This window comes from Pelecanus crispus, chromosome 3, assembly GCF_030463565.1.
Source record: "Pelecanus crispus isolate bPelCri1 chromosome 3, bPelCri1.pri, whole genome shotgun sequence".
Classification (NCBI taxonomy): domain Eukaryota; kingdom Metazoa; phylum Chordata; class Aves; order Pelecaniformes; family Pelecanidae; genus Pelecanus; species Pelecanus crispus.
The window spans coordinates 8,607,876-8,632,258 of NC_134645.1; the positions used below are offsets into that span (position 1 = coordinate 8,607,876).

At 39.2% G+C, this 24,383-nt stretch overlaps 1 protein-coding gene across 1 annotated transcript in view; it reads left to right on the top strand.

Annotated features, from left to right (window-relative positions):
- The window catches only part of MACROD2 (mono-ADP ribosylhydrolase 2), a 905,314-nt gene that overhangs the window by 603,657 nt on the left and 277,274 nt on the right, over nucleotides 1–24,383 (top strand). The window lies entirely within an intron of this gene.

Below are 24,383 nucleotides of genomic sequence, written 5' to 3' on the forward strand. Positions count from 1 at the left end.
AAACACGCTAAGCAGCAATAAATTAAAAAATGTAGTCATCACGTACCACCATAGTATGACACAGCTGCTGCTGCGTGAAAATAACATACAGTAATTTTTAGAAAATTGAGTTTTGACTAATCAGATACTGCAGATGCAGGGGAAAATAAAAGTGACAGGAATATTTAGGGTTGTTTCTTCTTTTTCAAGGACCTCTTATTTAAAATTGATTGTTTGATGATTGTAAATCTGAATTGGGCTTCAGAAGGTAGAATCTAAATTACTTTGGGTGCTGTATCCTTTTCTACTTGAACTGCATTTTCATTATTGCAGAGGAACATGCAGATGCCATTTCCACAAATGCTAGAAGTCACTGAATATAAATCTGGTTTCAGATAAAGCTTTGCCTTGGTCCTCAGTTCAGCTCTGCATTTTAGTTCTTGACTCTTTGGCTTAAATTTTGATCTTTAACATAGGCACATTTTTGTTATTAGTTTAAAAAAACAGGCAAGACATGGTGTAAATATATGGCAATTGCTAATAAGTGGAATGTACAAATAATAATAGTTCGTTTTATTTTAGAATTGGCCTAGTTAATAGAAAAGGTCTCGGCAGGTGAGGAATATGATTCCCTGAAGTTAGTAAAGAAAGTTGGAAAGCATCTCTGGTAGGAATCTCGAGTTTTCTTTTCCTGAGGTAACGGATGCTTTTCTTGAAGTTAGCATTGATTTTAACTGGAAAGCTGTGGCATTACTGAAACATTACATAGTGTGGCAGATGCTTTATCAGTAATTGTTTGTTGTTTTCACCTTTGGAAAGGAATTAAGACACATTTCTGCTAAAACACTCTGTTTTTCTGAGGCTGCTTTTTTTTGTCTGTTTTGGGAATACAATCTGTAATTGATTTTACTGTTTACATTTTAATAAATACTTTCTATTCATCAATGAAAGGAATACCTTCTTTCCAGACTCTCAGACGTACTGCCTGAGAGTAGTAATTAAACAGGCGTCCCTGCATCAGGCTTCAGGTGCCAATATTTTCGAGAATGTTTGATAGCAGTTGCAGTGCTCAAATTATGCTGTGATGCGTTTGAGGTGTAAAGTACACCCAAGCCCCACAAAGCTATGCTTTCATCTTTCTGGTTTTGTTGAGTTTTTTCCTCCTCTATACATGCACATTCCTTTATCTAAAGTCAGAGCCTAGACAAGCAAGTGGATCAGCTTCATTCCTGGTGGCCTAGCTGATTAGTATTGCTTTACGCATTGTGCGGTTAACAGTGGACTATCCCAATAAAATGTTACTGGAGGAACATAGAGCCTTGATTTCTCACCTCAGAAACAAACAAATGCTGTCCCTTCAGAAACCCTTGGTTGAGAATTGAGTTTCACCTCCAAATGGAAGTGGGCAAATTTGCAAGAGATCAACTGAGCATATCCAATTTAAGAATCTGGATTGTGTTCTGCTCCAAATTCTTGTAAATGCTTAGATTGCTTGCCTTTTCTGTTATTAGGAGAGAGGAGTCACACTCCTCTGGAGAGCGATCCTTTCCTGTTTGCATCACTGCAGAACACTCCTTTTCTCCCATAAAAAGGAAACTGGGAAGAAACAAGCAAGCAAGCCTCTTTCTGAGGTTTTGGCTAAGGGCAGATTGCTTTTCATAAGAGGGTGTTGGATAGAGGAAAGGTCTGCCTTTCCTCCCCAAACACTTTCCTGATGCTCCATCTCCACCCATAGCACTGTGGATGTTCCAGCTTGAACAAGTTACAGCCCTGAGAAGGCCATTTGCCATTAAGGCGCTGTGCCAGGAGTCAAAACTTTGATTTTAATGTGCTGCTATTTAAAGAGTGCTGGCAACAAATTCACTCATGAGGGATCTTTGTTTTAGAAGTCTGATAGCTTCAAATGAGGGATTAAATCTCAAAAAAAAAAAAAAAAAAAGAATTGGAAAGCAACCAATGCTGGACGTTTGTAAGGCCTGCAAAACAAGTAAGGGTCTATCCGCAGGCACTTTGGTGAAAAAAAAGAGGTGTTACCTTTTCCTAAGAGATCCCTGTCCCCTCTAATATGCTTACAAACTGATAATCAGTCTAAGAAAGCAAAAGCTGTGAAGACTCGTATCCCCACGGATCCCTGGGTTACTCTCTTCTGTTGCAATAAATGCTTTCCTTCGTAACAAGAGCATGAAGTTTCACAAACAAAACTGCTTCAGGAGGAGTACAGAGGACTTGTGTCACTCCAGTCTCGTTGGGGAGGTCCTGGAGTATCAAGCGACAGGTCCTCGGTTGCCGTTCAGTAATACTCGAACACGAGCGAGCGTGCAACCTTAGCCTTATCACAGCTTTTCTGTAGGCCAGCTACATTTTCAGGGATTTTCTTACATGTTTTCTGTTTTCCCTTTTTCAAAGCAATTTTGCTATGTGTTTAAAAAAAAAAAAAATTAAGAAGTGATAAAAATAAATCTACAAATCTGCAGTCCAGAGGGTAAAAAGTGTTATTTTAAGCTGTAATGTGTCAGATTTTCACCTTGTACACAGTGAATCACCATTTACACATCCACTTTCCCCACAATTACCATCTTGTTATGTCTGAGGGTACTGCCAGAAGGAAAAAAAAAAAAAAAAAACACAACGTGATTTTCTTCAGTAGATTTTATGGAAGAGCCACCTCATTATCATGTCTTTAAGAAGCTATCCACAAATTCTGGTGTTTGCAGCCTGCAAAGTGAACAGGGATGTCTGATACAGTGCTACAAACCTTACGAGCTGCAGAATTAAAACAAGGCTCTGCAGATGTATATGAGAAGACAGGAATTTTCACATTTGTCACGATACTCTGTTGAGAAATAATTATGGGGTGGACTACATATGGAAGGAGTTGAAGATGTTATGGTGCATGCACACCTATTTGTTACCTTCTTACTGTTGTTTTACAGTAATACAGGGTTTGGCTTCTGTTCCTGAATACTTATGTTGGCAACATAAGCTGCTCTCTGGCAACATAAGCAAGTATTTAAATTTATTTTAGACTTAAGGGAGTAGGAGAAAAAAAGAAAAGAGGGAGAAGAAGATAAAACTTTAAGAGAAATCTCCAGTTGGTATTTCTTTTTGTCTCTACAACAGTGTAGCTGTATATTTTACCTTAGCTTGACTTTCCCTAAAATGATATCATCTATCTTTTTCTGAGAAAAAGAGATAAAGGCAGCTCTTAGGTTTTGTTATGAATGTCTATTTGCATTTCTTCTAAAACCAGAGAGAAATGGAAAGAAAAAGATCAAAAGCCATGAAAGTGCACAATGTGTCTGTGGTGATTTAGGCAGTGGAAATGCACAGGTTCACCACATTTTAAACACCTTTATTACATTGGAGTAAGACTTGTTTCTTTTAGAATCAGGCCAGTTATGCTTACCTGTGGCTTTTGGCCTGGTCATGGAAAAACATTGCAAGGTTAAACTTACTGTGTTGCTAAAGGAGAGTCTGAAACGCAAGCTTAGAAAGCAAGGAAAGGAACTAAAAAAAGTAAAATACGCAGTATGTATAGGAAGTAGAAACATATAATACATTCTCAAGGCAGGATGCAGGGAAGCATCACAGATCCTCTGCTCTGCTTTGTCTTTATCTGGGCAGAGAGGTCCTTTGGTCTAGTGCCAGCTTGTGTCACAGCTGTCCTGACCTCCAGCGTGTCCTCCTCGGCACCCAAAGAACGATTCGTCCTGCCAATCCGCGGAGGGCTGGGAGCGTATCCATCAGCTCTCCTCCCCATGAGGTGATCCACGATAGACTGTAACAAGGGATTAACCGACAGGTGTGCTACTGAAGGATTATAAAAGCCCTCTGAAAATCTGAGTCAGAAGACTAAACCAAATGTTTTCAAAGGCAGAATAAATTCCTGACAGAGGCCTAAAGGTTGAGGCAATCTATTTCCGTCTTCCCATCTGTTTCTTCTCATTTTCTGTTGGCGTTTCATTCCTAAGATGCGTATTTCTTTAATGAGCAATTCTAATAAGAGTTGCACTGTCATCTTTCCAAGGAAGGAGTTAGCTGCAAATTTTTCAGAGCCGCTATACACAAAGGTGTAATAAGTAACCATGAAGCAGTCTTGTATTTATCTCCAGTCCGGTGCTTTGGGTCGCTGTAACCGTCACAATGGCCTGATGCTTTACGTGATCGTTGGCATTTGAATACTGTGATGTCAATTATGGTGTCCTAGGAAAACTGATTTTATCATATAAATTCTCTGGATGGGAGGGGAAAAAAAAAAACGAGAGAGAAAATAAAATCCAGTAGGTCACGCAAGGAAAGTTCCCATGAAGACGACTGTCTCTTAACTAAATGAATTTTTTTAACCTGATCAGCAGCTCCTCATCCCTCAACTCAGACTGCAACAGCTTTTTTGACACTACTTTGTGGTTTTAAGTAATTTTTTTTTTTTTGTAAGTCATTGGGAAGTTAATGGCATTTTGTTATTTACTCCATAATTTGTGTAATGTAATATTTTAGCAAAAATGAAGATACATAACTCATTTCTTTGACACTTCTTTTGGGACTGATCACCAGTTAACTGAGATTATTAAAATTAATAATAGTAACAGCTATGAAATTACTATTATAATATTCAAGTAATCCTAGAAATCTAATTACTACTTGTATGAGAAGTTGTTGCATGCATTATTTAACAGTGTTCTTATTTCAGACAGTGTAGTGTCCATGATACTAATTGGTCTCTTCCCATATTTTAGATACTAAAAAAATTATTACGGGAAAGTGTAAATTGATGAGCTCTCAAAAGTCTAAAATTAACATTCATATGACATATTTAGCAAGGAGAAACTCAAACTTGATTCCAGGCGAGAGACTTAATAAGCTCTTTTTCAGTGGGAATTGGCATTTTATGGATATTGTAGTTAGACTATCTAGAATTTTATCTGTTCTGAAGTTCTTGCTGACTGGTCCAACTTACAGCATTTCCCCTGAATGCTAGAGGACAAATCCTGTCCTTCATTAAAATGGCATTTAGTGACCGTCCTTAAAAATTTCCCTTCGAAAGCTTAGACTGTTGACCACTGACTACTCAGTTGCTGCATGGCCTCACTTTTTGTCTTTTCCCTTTTCTTTTTGGGCAGAGATAGTCTATGTAGTTAGTTTTTTCTTTTAAAATCAGCAGAAGCATGAAGAACTTAAGGCTTTGTAAAGTCTGGAAAGCCTGGCTCCTCTGTTAGTCTCACTGCTCTGAGCTTATGTTTGCATATATTAATTGCCCCCTTCAATTTTACAACTTCTGCCCACACACTTTAACGTCACTGTCTTGGTTCTACTCTGCAAGAAACAATTGTTCGTGTGCTCTCTTGCTCTCATTTCATAGTGGCTTACATCTCGAAGATCTTGGCATGGCTCATGTGTAGTTGCTTTTGCAATGAGCTATATAGATATTTGCACACTGTTGAAGAAAAGCCAGTAGGCTTTGTCCAAAGGCATCAAAAACACATTGCACTTTGGGCACTTTTCCCCTTTTTCCTTTCACTTTTTGTATTTTTTTTTTTTCCAGGCAAACTATTCTGCAAAGCATAAAAGAGTTGGAAAAGATCTCTGGTATTCAGAAAACACATTGCTAATATCACAAACAGGGCTTCAGCTGGTCAGATGTAATGCTTGTTTTGGTATTTATGGTTTTGCATTCAAAGAATTAAGAATGTCTCCGTTACCACAATGAAAGTTAAAACTCTGTATTGTTATATACCAACAGTATCACTTAATTCCCTTTTCTAAATTTTCCTGGCTGATGTCAACAAGATAATCTTATGTGTTTGTTCTGTGGCTTTAGAACCAGGAAAAGCTAAAGCTCTTTGAAGCTAATTTGTTAAGAAATTAATTTAAATAAGAAAACAAAGATACATGGACCTTGTCCTGGAGACACTAAATTAACATGATGATACATGAAGTATAAAATACTTATTGGTAAAAGGCCCAGTTACCGCTATCCAAAATTTTTCTTTGATGCAATCTTGCCCCTTCCCTCAGAAAAGAGCGTGTCTCTAAAACTAAACTTGGAGCCCAATCCATTAGTGAATTCCACTGTTTGCATTGGCTTTAATGCATGCAGAACATACCACAGCATCGTGGAAGAATCCAGCAGCAGAAGGATGCCCAAGTTCAAAATTATGCAGTTTCACTTTATTTAGCTTTAAATGTATATAAAGGAATGAACTGGCCCAAGATTACTTAAAAAAATCACTGTCTCAAAGAGTTAAGAGGCTGCTAGCAACTAGTCCAATTGTTTGGATACCTATTCAGATAATTAAATCAACCAGTTAAGTGTGTATATTGCTATTGACAAGTACTACTCTACATTTATATTTAATCTCGAGAAGTCAGCATTCAGAAGCAAAGACAATGTGCTGTCTTAGGCCCTGAGTAACCTCATCCGAGTTTGAAATTATTCCTGCTTTGAGCAGAAGGTTGGACCAGATGACCTCCAGAGGTGCTGTGGCCCTTCCAACCTGAGTTTTTCCTGTGATTCCAAGCTGCTTAGATGTTTTCTTCCTTGACAAGTAAGATGCATATCAGGGAATCACACCACTACTTCAGATGCCTTGGTGAGATCTCACGAGGTGCTATAGCACATCAGGTTTTCTTTGCAAAAGGAGAACATTGTGTTCTTGTGGGTGTCTTTTAACGATATTCATGATTAAATGTAATGCGACAACTTAGTAATTATAAGAACATCTTTTTCATGCCTTCCCCATTTCTACAGAAAATGTTGTATATGAAGTATGTTACCTCTGAGCTTTAAACACATTGTAAAAAGGCAGACAGCTAGTTTAATGGTTTCAGTCAAATTTCATGATGCAACTGAGCTTCCTTGAAAGGAGGAACTTAATACAAAATTAATCTAGTTAAAGAAGAATAGGTATCATCTTGACAGCTGTAAAACTACTCCTGGGTTTCAAAACTTGCACTAGAGCTGATGTGTGTCGTATTAGCAGCGATTTAATTTACCCGTGCACTGTGGCATAACTAGTCTTGTATGTAATCTTAGCTATACAACACAAATTCTCTATACTTCAGAAGCTAGAAAAAGATCTAAAACGTGCCTAGGGTAAGATTTTTAGTCCTAGATCATCACCCACAATCATTTTAATATTGAACAGTTGTTTTATCGGACATTTACAAATGAAAACTTTTAAGTGTATTCAGTTAAAACTGAATCCCACTCACAGCTTAAAATTTATTCCATGAGAACAGAATAGACACACTAGTCTGTGCTTGTGTGTCCTTAAATAGTTTTTGAAAGCCCTGAGACACTAAAGTTGACTAGGAATAATATTTGTAGTGCGACGTATATCAAATACGTCAATACAAAGGTATTAAGTGTATCTTACTGAACTTCTGTGGCTGTGTTAGATAGTAAATGCCTTAGGAAAACAGCTCCTCTTTCTCATTCTTTCCCGTTCTTTCCTTACTTCCAGCGCATAGTGACACTCTGGTCTGGCCACAGAATAGGGGTGGAGCTGCCCCTTATTTGTCCTATTTTTTTGTTCTCCATAGCAGATATTGTCCCTTACTGTGTATTTATACAATACCTATCATAACAGGCCTAGTCAGTGTTGGAGACCCTACATACTGCTCCAGTGCAAATGCAGAAAGTCATCATATACATAAATTTACGTTACCAAGATCATCTCTCATTCTTACATTTGGTGTCTGAAGGTCACTTCAAGAAGCGTGGAATTGGTATGTGTGAGAATACTGAGGCTTTTAGGTGGCCTGTGAAAGGTAAGAATGTATTGCTGTTAGGGCACATGCTTTCTCTTTCTCCTGAAACGAAAGAAAAGATCAACAGAGTAGACTTGCTATTCTGAGTCTCATCGAAGTACCTGAAAGACAATTTAAAGGTGTCTCTGCCTCCAAGGGTCGTTCACGGTGTTGTCCTTTTTTCTGCATCTTTGTTAGATAGGAATGCTACCATATATCATTGGAAAGGGCAACTGCCGCTGAGGCAGAAGAAGAATAGCAAAGGTGGATGATTCAGTGTAATGAATGACTAATCCTGTTTCTAAGCCAGGATCTTGTTTATGAGACATATTCTGTAGTTCTGCACACCGCAGGTCTTGGTGGTTGTGTCAATGGAAGGCCACCTTGGGCCTGGAAGAGAGTTGTGCCTTTTTGTCTTCAGAACGTGTTTAAAGCTCTTGCGTGCTGCTGACTGTTGGAAACACATTCACCTTTCTTCTGTCTGAAGATGTGATACCCAAGACTATAGTATAAAATACAATGGAAGGAAGCATCCATTGCAGCGGTCTGAATTTTCTTCAGGGAAAAGGGACTTTGTTTAAACTGAATTTATAAGGTAATAGAAAGTTAGATTTGTACACACACTTTGAATTTATGCAACTTGAGTAATTTGCTGGTGGTTGTATCAGTGCATAAAGTGAATTGCATGCATGCGTTGCCAGGACTAAGGCATTATTTCTCAGATTCCATATTAATAATTATTAATAAAAAAATCAGGTCATTGTGGAATTGTTTTCTATTTCATTAATCTATCAGAATCTGGTTATTCAATTTAAGCTAGTTGTCCATATCAATGACATATTAAACAGCTTGTGAGAAGATGTGAGGCTTACTGCAGAGGAAACACAGCAAGAGTCAGAATTTACTTTTCTGTGAATACCATTCAGGAGAAAGTTTGAATGCTTTTAAGAGCTTCTGTACAGAGCAGAATTGTTGCTGGTTTTGTTTACTTAGCAGTAATGGTATACATATTAAATTCCCCTTCAGGCTTACTCAGGGTGAGTTGTTCAGAAACAAATGTGCACCTTGTTGAAGAGTGTTAAGTCAGGAGTTCAGTACGTCTTAACAAGGTGACTACAAAAATAAATGTGGATGGCCTTTTTGTGTACCTGCCAGGCAGGCAGGATAGAAGTCAACCACTCACTGAAGAGCTGGTTAGAGAGGGGGGGTGGGAAAAGTCACCTTCTGCTTTAAAATACACTTTGGGTCAGGTTTCTGCTCAATAGAGCTGAATTCAGTTTATTTCTGAGCTGTCACGACTGCAGAATAGCACCGGTTCGAGGGGTATTCTGTGAGAAGACTAACTGTAATTGGCAATCCATTTCTTCATTTCCATGCTATAGCCAGCCTTGACAAATTAATCACAATCAAATACAGGCAGCGGGAAGGGGGCGACCTATGTAGCACAGAAGAAAAATGAGGCCTCATGCCGGCATGACAGACTAATCTTTCAATTCACCCCATTAGACTGAACGAGGGGACTTGTTGGTGTGCCTGTCACCAGCACCACCCATAAACAAACCGCTCACTCTCGGCGCTAGGGTTTGGCGGGTGCGATAAAGGTTATTGAGTGGCATCCGGCACCTCGTCGATCACTGCTGCGGCATGGGGATCACCTGGATTAGTCCTGAGGAGGAAGAGTCGCTGTGTGGTGGCTTACACGGTCCCCGGCGAGAGCACAATGTAAATTGTGTTGTGAGGAGTGATTTTGATTTTGTGTCTGACACCACAGAAACTGAAATGGCTCCTTGGTTTGGGTGGACGTGTTGTGGCTACTGCATAAGAAGCCTGTCACAGCAACAATTATTGCTAGCAGGTCTAAGCGACGATAACTAGTTTGTGAAATTGTCCTAGGGAGTAGGACCTAGGTTGGTTCCAGACAGAAAGAAAAAAACAGCAGCCTAAAGAACTAATTTACTCTGTCAGCTATGGAAAAAACTTGAGATCTTTTGGTAGATGTTTTAGTTTAGCTTTCTTCTTATGTGCTTCTTGGAATGGTGCAGCACATGTGTGGCTTTTAGGTTTATATTTGGAATATGAGACCCTATTTTAACCAACCTACTCATAATGATGTTCTTTATACTATCTACTGCTATGATTTTAGGTTTTCATTTGGTAACTGAAATGCAAACAGAGCTAAATTCACACTGGAGTAGGCCAGTATACCTTGGTTTCAGAGAAGCTATAGTGGTTTGCACGAGCTGTCAAATACTCCATTGCATTAGAGAAATAGATCTAGTTTTTTTTGTAATGGACCCTATTCGCTTTAACTTCACTGACTTCAGCAGAGGAGAAATCTGGTCGCATGTATCATACCTTTCTTACAGTGTTCATTTTGGGCAGAGGAGACTTTGTTATGTTACTTTTTCTTGAAAGAGTATCTAGCCCCTTGGGAAGAACTTTAAAGTAAAGTCTGATTTGTAAATGATTAGTGTCTCTCTCTTTTTATTCCTTTCAATACATTACTTAAATACAAGAGAGTGGAGTGCTTGCTTTCCTTATATATTACTAGATGATAAACTGTATCTATCATTTTCTAATTTAGTTTTGGACAATGCAGCATATCACTCCCCCTGCCCCCCCTTTTCCTTCTCTCTGTGATGTTTGAAAGAACCCTTTAAAAGAAATAATGTATAATACTACTTATTGGGTAATAATTTACTATATGTGATGCTGTGGCAGTGGAAGACTTTCTATCCCCTTTTATTTTCATTTCTCTCTGCAATAAGAACATTAAACCTTCACTTTCAAGGAGTTGGAAGTATCACATATGGAAAATATCATCTTTCATCACACATTGTTGCTTGTTCTGTCAAGAAACAAATCCTGGTTTTCTTAGTCAAATTGAGTAGCACTTACAGGTCACTTGCTGAGGAAGGCACTGTTCGGTGTGAGTAATGTTATGCTGATCCTGCATGGGGAGGGCCTGGTTCAGACACCCCTGAGCTAAATAAGAGCCCGTGCAAATGTCAGCACATTGTCCCAGCTGGCAGCCAGGTAGCATGTTTTCTGTAGCCCTTTTCTTGTTTCTCAGTTTTTATGATCAAAAGTGTATTTCTAAAATGGAGAAGATGACAGTGTGAACTGTGGGCATTCTGATGAGAAAAATACAGAATAGGAAGATCTAGAACTTAATCTTTAAAAAAACCAGTTGCATTCTTAGGATAAGAGTCAACTGACTGTTCCAGCAGTGACCAGTGTGTGGTGCGTAGTTTAAGCTTTATGTACCAGTTCATTATCCAATGTTGGAAAAAATGAGTATCAGTTTTATGCAGAATGCATATCCGTGTAAATTGCCCAGTGTAGGCTGTGAGCTGTAGACGGTGCAATCATAATAGCTTTTCAACTGATGCAGCTTTATGGCTTCAGAACATTAATCATTTTCTTATGCCTTTAATTACCGTAAGGTAGTTATACTTGTGTCCATAATAGGTACTAAACATTATGCCACTGATACGTTTTTAACCATTCTTTTTCTTGTAGCTAGTAAACATAATATAGCAGACCATTATGAGTCCAGAACACTTTTTTTTTTTTTTTTTTTTTTTAGCCGAGGCCATTAGGAACATTATTGCTGTAAGGCCAACAACATACTGAGCTATATTTCATAGATTTGCTAGCTGATTGCAGTCTTCTCGTTTCATGTGGGTTTTTGTTGGGTTTTTTTTTTCCCCCTTGGCTTTAGGAATGAGAGAAAAGAACAATTCAGTTGCTAAACAGGCATTGCTTAATTAAGAGAAGATGATTTTTGTTCCTTTTAGAAAAATAAAGCCTAGTTCCCAAAGTGAGAAAGGAAAAGTTGCTGCATTTTCCACAGTACTAAATACAATATAGAAGAAAAAGTGATGCTACTTACATGGTCAGCATGTTCTAGGAATCTTCTATTTGCTTTTGCTGTCGACTTCCTAAGTTATAATTTACTAGTTTTCAGTAAAGCAGTAGCTTACTGATGTTTAGTAGGCTCTTCACAACGGAAGATGTGAGAGTCAAAGCTCCCTTCTAATCGAAGCTGTCAGCCATGTTGCAGTAATGAGGATGCATACTGGCAATGCTTCCATGTCATTCTTAATGAGGATTTCAGGTTGTGGAACCTTATACCAGTCTCGCTATTGTGTGGCCTGATTAATGAGTTGTCAGCATTTTATCGAATATAGGTAATCAGAAGCAGCGATTGTATTTACCGTGCTTGGCAACCAAGAAGTGGAGAATGTGCAACTGACAAACAACGTACAAGAATCTCTAGCTGTTTAATTTATGTGCATACGCAAGGTTTTATCAACTCCCCATGTATATTTTCAGTTGATGTTTTTCAAAATTGTGCACAAGTGACATGGAAGTATTTAACGGCCCTACTATTGGATTTCTTTAGTAATGCCAGCATATTCAAAATTGTCTCACCAAGGGCAGTCAGTGATGTTCTAGTTGTGGAATTTCATGCATTTGATGGTAAAGAATTAACTTCTGAATCCTTTCTTAGCTTGTTTGATGTTTTCAAGATTTCTTTTCCTAGTGGTTGACCTTCTTTTGAGTTTCCCATGTTGATTACTTGGCATTTATGCTGACCTTAACTAAGCTGAACACTTTCTGAAGAGGAATAGATAGAAATGTTTCTCCGTCAGCACTTAGGCCAATAAAACATAGACTTGTAGTTCATAAACATTATTATGTCTAAATTACATACGATTTCAAGAAATTATCTACTTTAAAAAATTACATTGGATAATGAATTATTTTTACTTAATAGACCAATTTTCACAAATTATTGAAGTTTCACAGTATCAAAGCTGCTGACTAGGAAGAGGTCACCTTGATATTTGCACTGAATTATCTCAGCCTTGGCTCCACATTTTATTGTTCTTGGTGTCTTAAGTTTTCTCTTACCTCCGCAATTTTTTTAATCTACTTATTTTTATTATTTGTTTTTATGACTCTTACTGTCAACATATTTCACTGGTTTTCTACTTACTAAACAAAATGGTTCTGCCTGAATTTCATGTGTAGTCTTAATTTTGTAACTTTTAATGTATGATCCCTGCTATTTAGATTACTCTGTATTTATTGCTTGGTTTTGTCACTGCCTACTAAATACATTAATGCCTGTGGATCTCTAAATTATAATGCTCCTCTCTTCCCCCAAAATGCCAGAACTGATGATGAAACTCTCTTCCTCTTCCTTCACAACATACGTAAATATCCACTTAGTAAACACTAGGAGGTAATCATGTGCCTCAGTCCAGTCCTGAATTATCTGTCTATAATTTTCAGCGCTTAAGACAGTATAATCACATTAATATGCACTGGATGCAGTTATTTAAAAGATACTTTGCTTTTAAAAAAAAAAAAAAAACAAAACACCACAACAAAAAAACCCACCAAAACACCCAGATGACAATCCCTATCTAAGGACTATTTAGCTTCTCCAGTTCCACCTGCAGTGAGGGTGCTCACTCCGCAGAGTCCCTCGGCTACCCCATGCCAGGAGTCACAGCGTCCCCAGGTCTGTCAGTCCGCCTGCTTGCTAATCCATTTCAATCCCCGGGAGCATGGATGGAAAAAAACCCAATGAGATTGAAGCTGTTGAAGCCAACCCATCCCACTTGATTTGGACCAAATGAAAGGATGTTCACCCAAACATCTCAGCTGGCAGGTCTGAGTGTGGGGTAGCTCCTGGGGGACAGAGATGAGCTGCCTGAGGCGGTAGCGTCTTCACTTCTTAAAACTGGATTTAGAAGGCGATGTCTTTCCACGCTCTAAACTTGCTTTGTTAAAATTGCTGTGTGGGCTTTTTTTTTCATTTGTTTACTGAATTTTCAGAAGTACCTCAATCCTTTTGAATCATGAGTTATTTTCAGTGTGTACCTGGTGATGTTATCCTGCTCTTACACAGAACATGAGAAAGGTATATGTGGAATCTGATGGGAACTGATAGGAAACAAGATCCATATTAAAATTTCAGCACAAGAAATGTCCTAGAAGCTCACATGTGCATCGTTTCCTCCTTTGACTTAGTACTGTTATTGCATACTAGCTCTTCAAAATATAAAATATTCTTTTTCTTCAAATAGGCTTCTAACCAGTTTTGAAACTGTTTGCATAAGCAAGTCTGACTGCTATCCTTAGCATTTTTTTTCTCCTTCCTGCTCTTCCAATCTGTATAGAGAAATTTTTCCCAAATTCCTATTACAGAGGGGGTTTCTTAATTCGAGTTCATTGTCCTTCTTTTGGTGTTTGTGTGAACTCAGATACCTTGCAGCAATTAGTCTTGCTGTTCAAATTCTTTTGTGTCTTAGAGGTTTAATTGTAATGTAATCTCCTATTTTCTAAGGAATACAAATCCTCCTTCTTCAACCCTTCTGAATTTTGGAGATCCTTCTTTCATTTGGGTTTCCACCACTGTTTTTTTCTCTATTCCTAGAATACTTTCAAGTTAAATACTGAGTGCTGGGCCTATAGTGGTTTTAACATGGCTTGATTAGTATCTATTACAGCGTTAGTATAATTTTTTTTTATTATTCTTAATTGTTTTAGATAGCAACCACACCTTTACTTTTTGAAATAATTTTTAGTCGTAATGTTCAGACTTTTGGTGGCATAACCCTGCAAACTTTCAGGCCACTATTCCTTTCCTGTCCCCAGGTAGTTACTGTAAGTTCAGTAGCTTTTATTTGCATAAACATCAAGCTGCATGAGATTATTTTGCAAAGCTCATATATAAATACATATAATTCAAATAAGCATAGGAGTTGATCCCATTGGTTTTGACTCATCAGTACTACGAGTTTTCTTGCTTTGTTGTGGAGATCCTTTCTTTAGCAGTTGATTTATAAAAATCAAACTTGTTTCTTGTAGAATGTCAGTATGTTAGTTTTGTAAATCTGACTAAATTGTGCTCCCCCACCCTCCCCAAAATACTTGTTTTTGAACAAACTCTTACGCTGGTCTCTCCAGCATAAGTACTCTCATGCCTTCATTTTACATTCTCTGCCTTTTTTATCGTTTTTCTGCATGTTACTGTGACTTCATTTTGCAGTCTTTCAGATTGTGTGTTTCGGTGAAAGAAAAATAGAATAGGTTTTTTGTGAATGGAGAAATCTGTGGCAGTGTGGTGGCTTGACCCTGGCTGCTGGACACCCACCCAGCCGCTCTTACTCCACCTCCTCAGCAGGACGGGGCGGGGGAATAAGATGAAAAAGCTTGCGGATCGGGATAAAGAGAGGGAGATCGCTTGCCAAGTGCCATCGTGGGCAAAACGTACTTCACTTGGGGAAAACTAATTTAATTTATTGCCAGTTAAAATGTTTGGATAGTGAGAGACAAAGGCCTTCCCTGCACCCCTCCCTTTCCCAGGCTCAGTGTCACCCCCTCACCCCCAAATCCTCTGTCCCCTCCTGCAAGAGGGGCTCACGGAGCCACTTCCCACATTTCTTGCTTTTCCTCACCGCCGGGCGCTGTTTTGCCCCTTCCAAAACCGGCTTCCCCTGGGGCGCTGGGCCGCGGCCTGCAGTGGGGCTGCTGGCGCCGGGCAGAACTGGCTGGGACCGGCTGCAGCCGGCACGGGCCAGCCCCGGGCTCTCCTCACAGGGGCCCCGCGGCCACCCCGGCCTCGACGCCTGCACACAACGCAGGAGCAACAACTTAGCCAGAGACCACATTATGAAGTTTTAATTCCGACGCGTTCTTTGCTATCTTGTCTGCGGTCGCTGCCGTGGGAGGAGGACAGCTTGCGAAATGCCTTTTTCGGCTGTAAGGCGCAGAGCTGGGAGAGGCTCCTTTCCCCCCTCCCAGGGGTAAGTCCCACGAGGAGACCTGAGGTAAAACCTCTATAAATCTGCCGAATTGCCCTGACTTCTCTGGATTTTGTCCCATATGGTGATAATTTTCCCTCCTCCATGCAGTTTGGGTTTGGTGTTTTTTGGTTTTTTTTTTTTTTTTTTTTTTTTACTAGTTTGTCCCCAGAGATGTGAGGAGGACTGGATAATTTGCTTGAAATAATCCTGGCCTGCCTCAATATTGCAGTGGTATTTTTCACAATTTGGAGATGTGCACCTGTTGTGTTAATGCAAGCTATCTTGAATGTAACTGTGTACATAGAGAGGGCCCTTTGATCTGATAAAATTAATGGAAACCACATTAGATAAAGCTGCTCCGTAAGCTTGGCTCTAACACATTCGGTTTCGATTATGTAAAAAGCTCTTTTGAACTGGCCCACCTTCTTTCTACATTTCCCCTAATTAAAGTTCCTTTATTTCCCCGAGTTTGCTTCATGGCTTAATAATCAATGGCATTTCTCCATCCAGTAAGTTTAAATGCTTTTCCGTATGCCTGCCGCTAATCTGCCTGGGATGTCGCGTTTCTGAGAGGATTGGTTGTCTTCGGCTGCGGCGTGGAGTGTGGAGATCTGCCTCAAAAGTGCCGTTTTCCCCAGGCGTAGCATGGGTCAGCTCATGCTGAGCATACACACAAGCTAAATTTAATAAAGTGCTGGAATAAACCACCCCTTTTTGCTGCCACCTGGCCACATTTACAAGGAAATTGAGGTGGGAGGTCAATTTTCACTTAAAGACTCAGGTTGGAGATGCCTGTTTTTTTAAGTGGAGGTCTTTTAATCTCACTTGTCTGACAGGTGGTAAGAAATTTACATTTAAATTGTCCAGATCAGCTTTTTATTTGTACTGGGTTGTTGGACAAAAGAAATTTCTTTAGTCTCCTATATCCTTCACTGCTTGATCTAACCAACCATAGCGTAGGCTCCTTCTTTTCAAATATGGGCATTGCTTCTGACTACGGTAATTGTAATTTGTGTTGGCATTGCTCTTTCTCCTATATCAATTTGAATATTGTTCAAAATGACATGGAAAATGTGTGTGTTTGGGTTCTTTCCGCCGAAGAAGGGCCTCTCACAAAATGAAATCTTTTTACTTTAAAGCCAGATTTACCAATGTTGGCCTAACGAAAAATGTTGATGTTTGTTAAACCTTTCTAAACATTAGGAATTTCCATTACCTGCTAAAGCAGAACACATTAGCTTGTATAATGATTTAAAAAAAAAAAAAAAAAAAAGAAAATTCACACTGACAACTTGTCAGAATACATGCTGAAAATGCTATTTAAAACAAGTGTTAATAAGACCTAAAGTTCATATTAAGACTAAATTGGATTTGAATTTGTGGGATTCGAAGTGCCATTAACTAGTTATTTAATTTCCTTTTTGACTGAAGTATACAAGACTCAGTAAATGCATAATTGTGAGTGAAATGCAAATTAGAGATGTTAGCAGAAATCATATTTTTAAAAAATACTTGTTTGACAATTAATGCTGTGATCTTTTGATACACTGAAGAACCTGGTGAATTCTGGGATATTTTATTTATCAACTAGTGTTGTGGGGTTTAAAAGGCAACTGATGCTAGGGGCTGATTGTCAGTCAAGAGAAGTGTTGCAATAAGGGGGGTGCTAACAAGGGTATATATAATTAGCATGTGAGTGAATGAGTCCTTAAAAACAGAAAGAAGGTGGAGGAAGAGTCAAGGTTTTCCAAGAGATTATGGTATTTTTTTTTTTTTTACCATTAATCGTTTGTTCTATATTCTTCAGCACATGAGGACTTGCTTAAGAGCATCTGGAGTATGAGATGCACAGTTGTAATCAGTCAGGTTTGCTGAAACCAGAATTTTAAATTTCAAGTTTTCCTTATCCTTGTTTTAAACCAGTTTTCCCATTAATCCAATCCCTAAAACTCTTTCTAATCACGTCTCTCCTTTTGTGTATATTGCTATGATCTCAGGTAACAGAACAAGCAAAAAGAGTTTTCAGCGCAGCATTGGGAGGAAGTTTGAATAGCTGCTGGTGGTTTCCGTGTAATTTTTGTTCACAAAGTTGCTGCAATATGGCCTGAAATGAAGTTATGCATCTAGAGTAGATTGGCTGGTTGCTGATATATACAGTAGCATAAAATCAAATAAGGCGCACTGTGACCCTTGCTGGATAAATAGAAGGATATGCATTTTCAGATGGAGCTCACCTCTTGCCAGGCAAATGACTTCTGCAGAAATGAAGCAGCATCTAGGCAAGAAGGAAAAAAATGCTTCCTCTTAAAAAATTAATGCATAAAATGTTGAGATAGTGCAATGATGAGTCAAGTCAAACATCCTGCGCAAGCACTTGTTTTAGCAGCATTCACGTAGCGGGTGTTGAAGTAGTATGAAGTGCCCTACTGTACAGTGAAGAACTGAAGCCATTAAGCATCAAAAATAAAACACCACCCCACCCCCCCCACCCCCCCCCGTTCCTCAAAAATGTACTGGCTTTTTTTAACTCCAGATTATCTGGAAATATTTCAGTTTTGAGCTGTTGTAGGTTTCCTGAATACAATAGCTGCTGGTCTGTGTGACCCTTTAGTATGGTTTATCACTGCCTGAGGTAAGAATGGGAAAAAAAAAAAATCCACAGCATGAATAATATACGCAAACCAAGAATCAATAATGTATTTGTTAAAAAGAGTAAACTAAGTAGATTAAATATGCCTCACACGGTATCTTGCTTTTTCATCCAACCTGCCCTATAACTTCTTTCCATATATGTCTTTTGGGGAAAAAGATAAAAGAACATCTTTGTTTCCCTTTTTTTTTTCCTCACAAGGAGCGAGCATATGTAGTTTCAGCTGATTTTCTTTATGTGCTCTTAGGAAATCTTTGATTTCCCTTAGAGAGGAGATAAGAACTCTGCTTCAGTAGAAATAATGTCAGATTATTTTGTTTGTTCTTGTACGCGTATGGCCTTCACCAAGTACTCTGTTGGTTTTAGATAATCCAGCTAGGTCCATGGGTTGCATCTGTCAGAGTAATTGAATGTGGCGGAAGTGATTTAAAGGATAGAGCTGGGCTGGCAACGCTGGCTGTTTACTTTATGTGACTTTGTATTTTTGTCTATTGCCTATGTATGTTTTATTCCTCTGAAGATTCTCAGACTTATACTGTCATCTCCCTTCATTTTGCTGTGGTAGCTTGTCTTCCCTCACGTCCCTCATATACACGTGTACCCCCAAGTCCTTGTAACTCCTGTCACAGTGTGCTGACTATTGTAGTCAAAATACTGAGAGCTCGAGCAAAGCCAACAGCCCTGATGTTGTCTCTGCCAAATTCACCCTCCTCCCCAAAACCCTGCATCCCGTCTTGCAGCAAGAGGTCCTGTGCTCCCTTCCTTTTCTTCCTCTTCCTCCACCCCAACCTGTTGCACTTCAGTGTGCTTTCCTGGTTCCCACTGTCTGCACAAAGGTCCTGTCAGCAAGGAGAAGAAAGAGCCTCTCATAGCAATTTTTCTCCTTTCTTCCCCTGCCCAGCCTGTAGTGGCAGATGCATTAGTAGACATCAGGGACTCCAGCAAGGAGAGGCACGTCGAGAATACCTCAGCTTCAGGCGAGCCTTCAATTAGAGTTCGCAATCAATTGCAAGATGCATTTCCATAGGGAACCAGGCTTTGCGAGGTCCAGGATCGTTAGTTTATTCCTGTTGCTGAACAGCAGATCTCTGGATGTTTAGGCTTCCCTCAGTGCTTAGGGGCACTGCGTGTCGAGGAGGGCCTGAGACTGTGTCAGTAAAGGTTAAGCATCACTGTGTTGGACCACGTTTTTTAGAGAAATTACCGGTTTCAGGTGGAATTCGGAGTGTGTGTGTGTGTGGGTGGGTGGTTTGTTTTTTATCTCTTGCAGCATTAGCAAGACACTTCAGGAAGGTAGGATTGATTCCCTACACATTGCTTCAGCAGAGAACAACAAGGCATTTTTATTTAAATCAGTGGGTAGAATAAATGTTTAACCTTGTTGGAACTGTAACTACATTGAAGCCAATATCCCATTGCTGTTCAATTCAGTGTATGATGGGAGATTTCACAGTTGACTAGTGCTTTACACTTTGTTTCAAATTACTTTTACTGGTATTATGTTGCCACCCTAAAAAACCAACTTGCTATATATGGATAAGAAGATGATGAAATACTCTGCATTAAGGAGCTCATGTATACTTTGAAAGCTCTTTCAATTAACATTTCTCTGTACAACACTTGTTTCTGCAATAGCAGTTCTGGATATGGTATATAGTGTGTTTTAAGAAGAATGATGTACTTGAGCTCATGAACAGCTGCGTGCATGTGTCTAAATGGCTGTGTAATTTACGCAAACTCTCATAGGTAGATTTTATAATTGCAAAACTACCTGTGTAAGTGTATCTCTCGCTTGTATTTGCATTGTATATACTTTCTCTTGCCATATGGGAATGCGAATTGCTAGAGTAGCGAGATCTTTTCCCTTTCAGTGTTGTGGTGGTATCTTTCTGCTGTTTCCCCTATTATGCTCAGCTTGAAGCCTTAATGTTCCACATGGGCATTAGAAATACCCTGACACACAGAAAAGTTCCATCAGATAGCACAGTAAACAGCACAGCTCTGAAGCAGTTTGCTTCCCAGAGAGTCTCTGAGTATTGCGTGCTGTAGTGTTTTTTTTACAAGACTGTTAGAGAACCCATTTATCCATGATGTGGTCCCCCTGCAAGCATACTCCCTATAAATGCTGGAAAAAGAACGATCCCAAAATCTTGACTTCTAATAAAAATCTACTGGCTGCTGCAGAAAAGTGAAATTCTTGCAAATGTGCAGCTCTCCTGTAGAATCCCTGTATATACCTCGTGCAGTAAGGTGCTCGTGGGGAAGCTCTATTCCTTTTCAGCAGCCCAAGTGTAAATGCATTTTCAGTAAAACTTTTGGTGTTTTTTTTTTTTTTCTCCCAATGCTAACAAATATCAAACAGGTTGTAAGCTTAAAATCTAGTTTTTCTTTAGTGGAGTCCTAAGACCTTGTTAGTGCAAGCCTCTGTCTGCTCGCATGACCTAAATAATTATAGTATACGCTTATATTCAGCTGACACTTTTAAGACAATGACATGGCAAGTATTTTCCTGATGATATTGGTGTAGTAGATGGTGAAGCATGGTATGATACCGTGTTTCAGAGAAACAGCAATGACATGGTTTTTCTTGCACCTTTGCCACCTTCTTGTAACTGACCTCTCTTCGACTGCAGCCATAAGCTGAGTCCAGATTTGGAACTCGTACAGAAAAAGCGCCTGAGTTGTAGATGATGAAGGTGGATTGCCGTGCTGATCAGACAAGAGTGTCAGTCAGCACCGCAATGAGCACACACTGGGCATCTTTTCTGACAAGCCGAGGCTGAGCCAGCCCTGTTGTCAAGAGAGCCAGTGCATCTCGGCCTGCAACCTGCCTTGGTTTTGCTGACTTGCATGAGGTTTATAATGTGCCCTGGTGCCAGCATTGACTCTGGTTGACGTAACCGGGGATCACCGAGTTACCCAATGCACTTCTGTGGATGAAGAAGGGCTCTCCGTCATTTCAGTACTCTACCTGTTTTGTGTTACTGCATTGTAGCAGAGACATTCTGTTTCTTGCGTTAGTGGCTAGATGCTTATTTTGGGTTTCTTTATTAACCATCTTCTACCAGCTGCCTCTTTATCGTGTCAGCGATTGAATGCAATTGGCAATCATTCTTCAGGAACTGTATGTATTTTCCTGTTGCTGCTGAATTTTTTTCACTCAAGGAAAACGAAAAGGCATGTTCCTTCCTTGAGAGGAATTGAGAGAGATATAACGATTTCTTCAGAAGAATGTTTTGCTTATGCATTTCGAAAATGTCTCATTTTCCTTTGATGTTTAATATGCATGCTAACTAATTATTCTACCATAGTCTATAAGGGATATAGTGAATATGTGCAGCTTTGTTTCTTGGGGTAAATGGGGTAACAGAAAGGTTACTGGCTTTTCATAGTACTTAATTTGACTGTCTTTCTGAGAGATACTTTTTGAGTGGACAGCAAATAAGGTTTTCTCTGGCTGAATGAGTTCAATTAGGCAAGGTAGGTTGTTTAGCAGAAGATTCATGGCTCTTCTCTTTAGTTTTCAATGCAGATGATCCAAACGAGGGCATTTCCTTTCCAGGTTGCGAGTGTCCACAAAAAATGATCAAGCTAGTAACTCATCAGCTTGTTTATTGAATCACCACGTGATCATGGTTATATTAAAAAAAAAAAAAAGGCGGGGGGGGGGGAAGAGGAAAAAAGCTCAAAAGTATCAACAACCTAAGCTTGTTGGTAGAACACTACCGTCTCTGCTTCTAAACAGGCCAGATTCACCAAGATAATGGGAATCAACCTAGCACGAGTGATTTCATTTTGACTACTAAAATATATCTTTGACAAGATGATTATATGGGTTCGATTGCAAGATTATACTGGTAGTTTCACAACTGAAGGACGAGTGAATGTACTGAGTAACCCCACCTCAGGCATGCAGGGCTGTGCATCTCATTTGTTTCCTTTTATTGTCATAAAGTGATAAGGCTGAAGCGTTATGATTAGTGCGTTGTCAATAGCTAGCTTTAACCCACATGACCATAATGAAGCTCAGTTATTCACGTCTGTTGTGATTCAGAACGCATTTTTAGCCTTGATAATAATACTGGGTTTCAGAACATATATGGAATAAATACTTAGTGCCTTTTTCTTTTTTTTTTTTCCTTTTTTTTTTTTCCTTTTTTTTAAACAAACCTGGGAAAAGTCTTTATTTTCCACACCATCTGGTGCTGATGATTCCCACATAGTAGATACTTGATGCATGGTAGAAATACCCTGTCATACTGACTGCAGAGGCAGCTTTTGGTACAATTCCACAGTGTCAAAATGTGACTGTTGAGCTACTATTTGAAGAGCATCCGTTATATATCATTAAACATCAATGACAAATATATAAACTAAATAGATGGAAGTTATTACATTTTAACAGTCATGTTGATTAAACAATGGGACTCGGGTTTGATTTTAGAACATGGGAACAGTCTGTAAACTATCGCATCTTGATATATGCACAGACATGCCAGTGTAGATATTTTTCTGAGAAAGTATGAGAAACACATAATGAGTATTTGTGTTGATGTGCATTTGGTTCTTTTCATGATTTGCTTCAAAATGAAGCCATTAAAACTGGCAAATAAGAATATTAAGATTGTGATGAGCCTTTCAGAAACCATAGGGAAGGGAGCATACTTTAAATGAATAAAAACCTGTCTAGCAGCTAGGCTGTGCTAACAAAAAAAGATGCAGACCTTTTTTTACCAGAATGACTTGATTTACAGAAAACATTAGGCATCTCACTTAAACTGAGAAATTATAACACTTATTACCCCTGCAGCTACTGAAGTGATTTTCTGGATTGACATTTGCTTATTAGTATTATAACCTAACCGATACAATCCGTTATCATCATCTTCAGCTATATGATATTAAGGGTTGATTATTTAGTACTTATGTTTTGTTAATGGGCTTTTCATGGGGAGGTGGCGTTACCTGATGGTAAGTTAGACATTTTTAATAAGATGCAGCATTGGATTGAGCACAGTAAAAGAGACAGATAAAGCTACCAGCATCTCCATACAATCTGGGAGTCCCTTAAAGAGATTTCTGTTAATTGTATCTCACAAAATCGTCGTTGCATTGTTATTCATTGAAGAACTTCTGGTATACATTTTTCAGGTACTGCACAGACAAATTTGGCATGCAATAACATACACTCACAATAGTGTGGATTTTTCTCTGCTAAATCCCCCAAGCACAAAAGGCTGAGCATTTACACTAGAGTATCTAACAACAGGGAATTCATCGCGTATTTTCCATACACTGATGAAACAGGGGGACTTATGTTCTTACCAGTTGCTTTCCAGTGAATAAATACAAAATGTAAGGGGAACTTCAGCGTGTATCTCTACAGTTACTGTCTTTCTCAGTTTTCCTCCACACTCTCCTCCTCTAAAACAGCATACTTATTTAATATTAGATATTTCAAAATAAGTCTGCGAGATCTTATCATGCCTTCTCTGGAAAATTATGGCCGCGATGACTGTGAGAACTTGCACAGTGTACAGCATGTTTCAGCAGCCATTTCTCAGGTCAGTGTTGCAATTTCCAGGAATAAGGTGGTAAAGTCCTGGAAAGAGGCGCAGAAGTTCATAAGTTTGAAGACCTTTAAAAGCTTTCATAGGCTGTCACCGTGGGTAATATCTGTGCAAGGACATAACAAAAACAGTAGAGTTCAGATGAGGTGTATTTTATGTGATAGTAGTAGGATGGAGTTTTTGTAGTGGGGCGTATGAAGGCATAGTCATTCATCTTAGGGAGTGAATGTAGTAGTATATACAGCTATGAGCAACACGCAAAGAGGAGGAGAGGAAGTTTCTAAGTTTGGCTGTGGCTTGACTGATGCTGGTACCCAATTCAGTGTTAAAGCTGGCAGTCCCTTTTCTAAAGGCGTATACAAAGGCAGCTGTCCTCTCTAGAGTGACATTTTAGCTGTGAAGCAACTGGGCAAAGACGTGAGAGCTTTCATAACAGTTTCCAAGCAAATTACAAAAATTTTGGAGTAACAAGAGTTTCTGGAGACACAGCTTGCGATACAGCCTTTTCCCGTATGGCCAGAGGGACAGGCACATGGAGGTGGTCAACACTGACGTACTTTCCAGAGTTGGTAGCCTTGAGCGAGCAGAGCTCAGCTCTGGCCACGCATG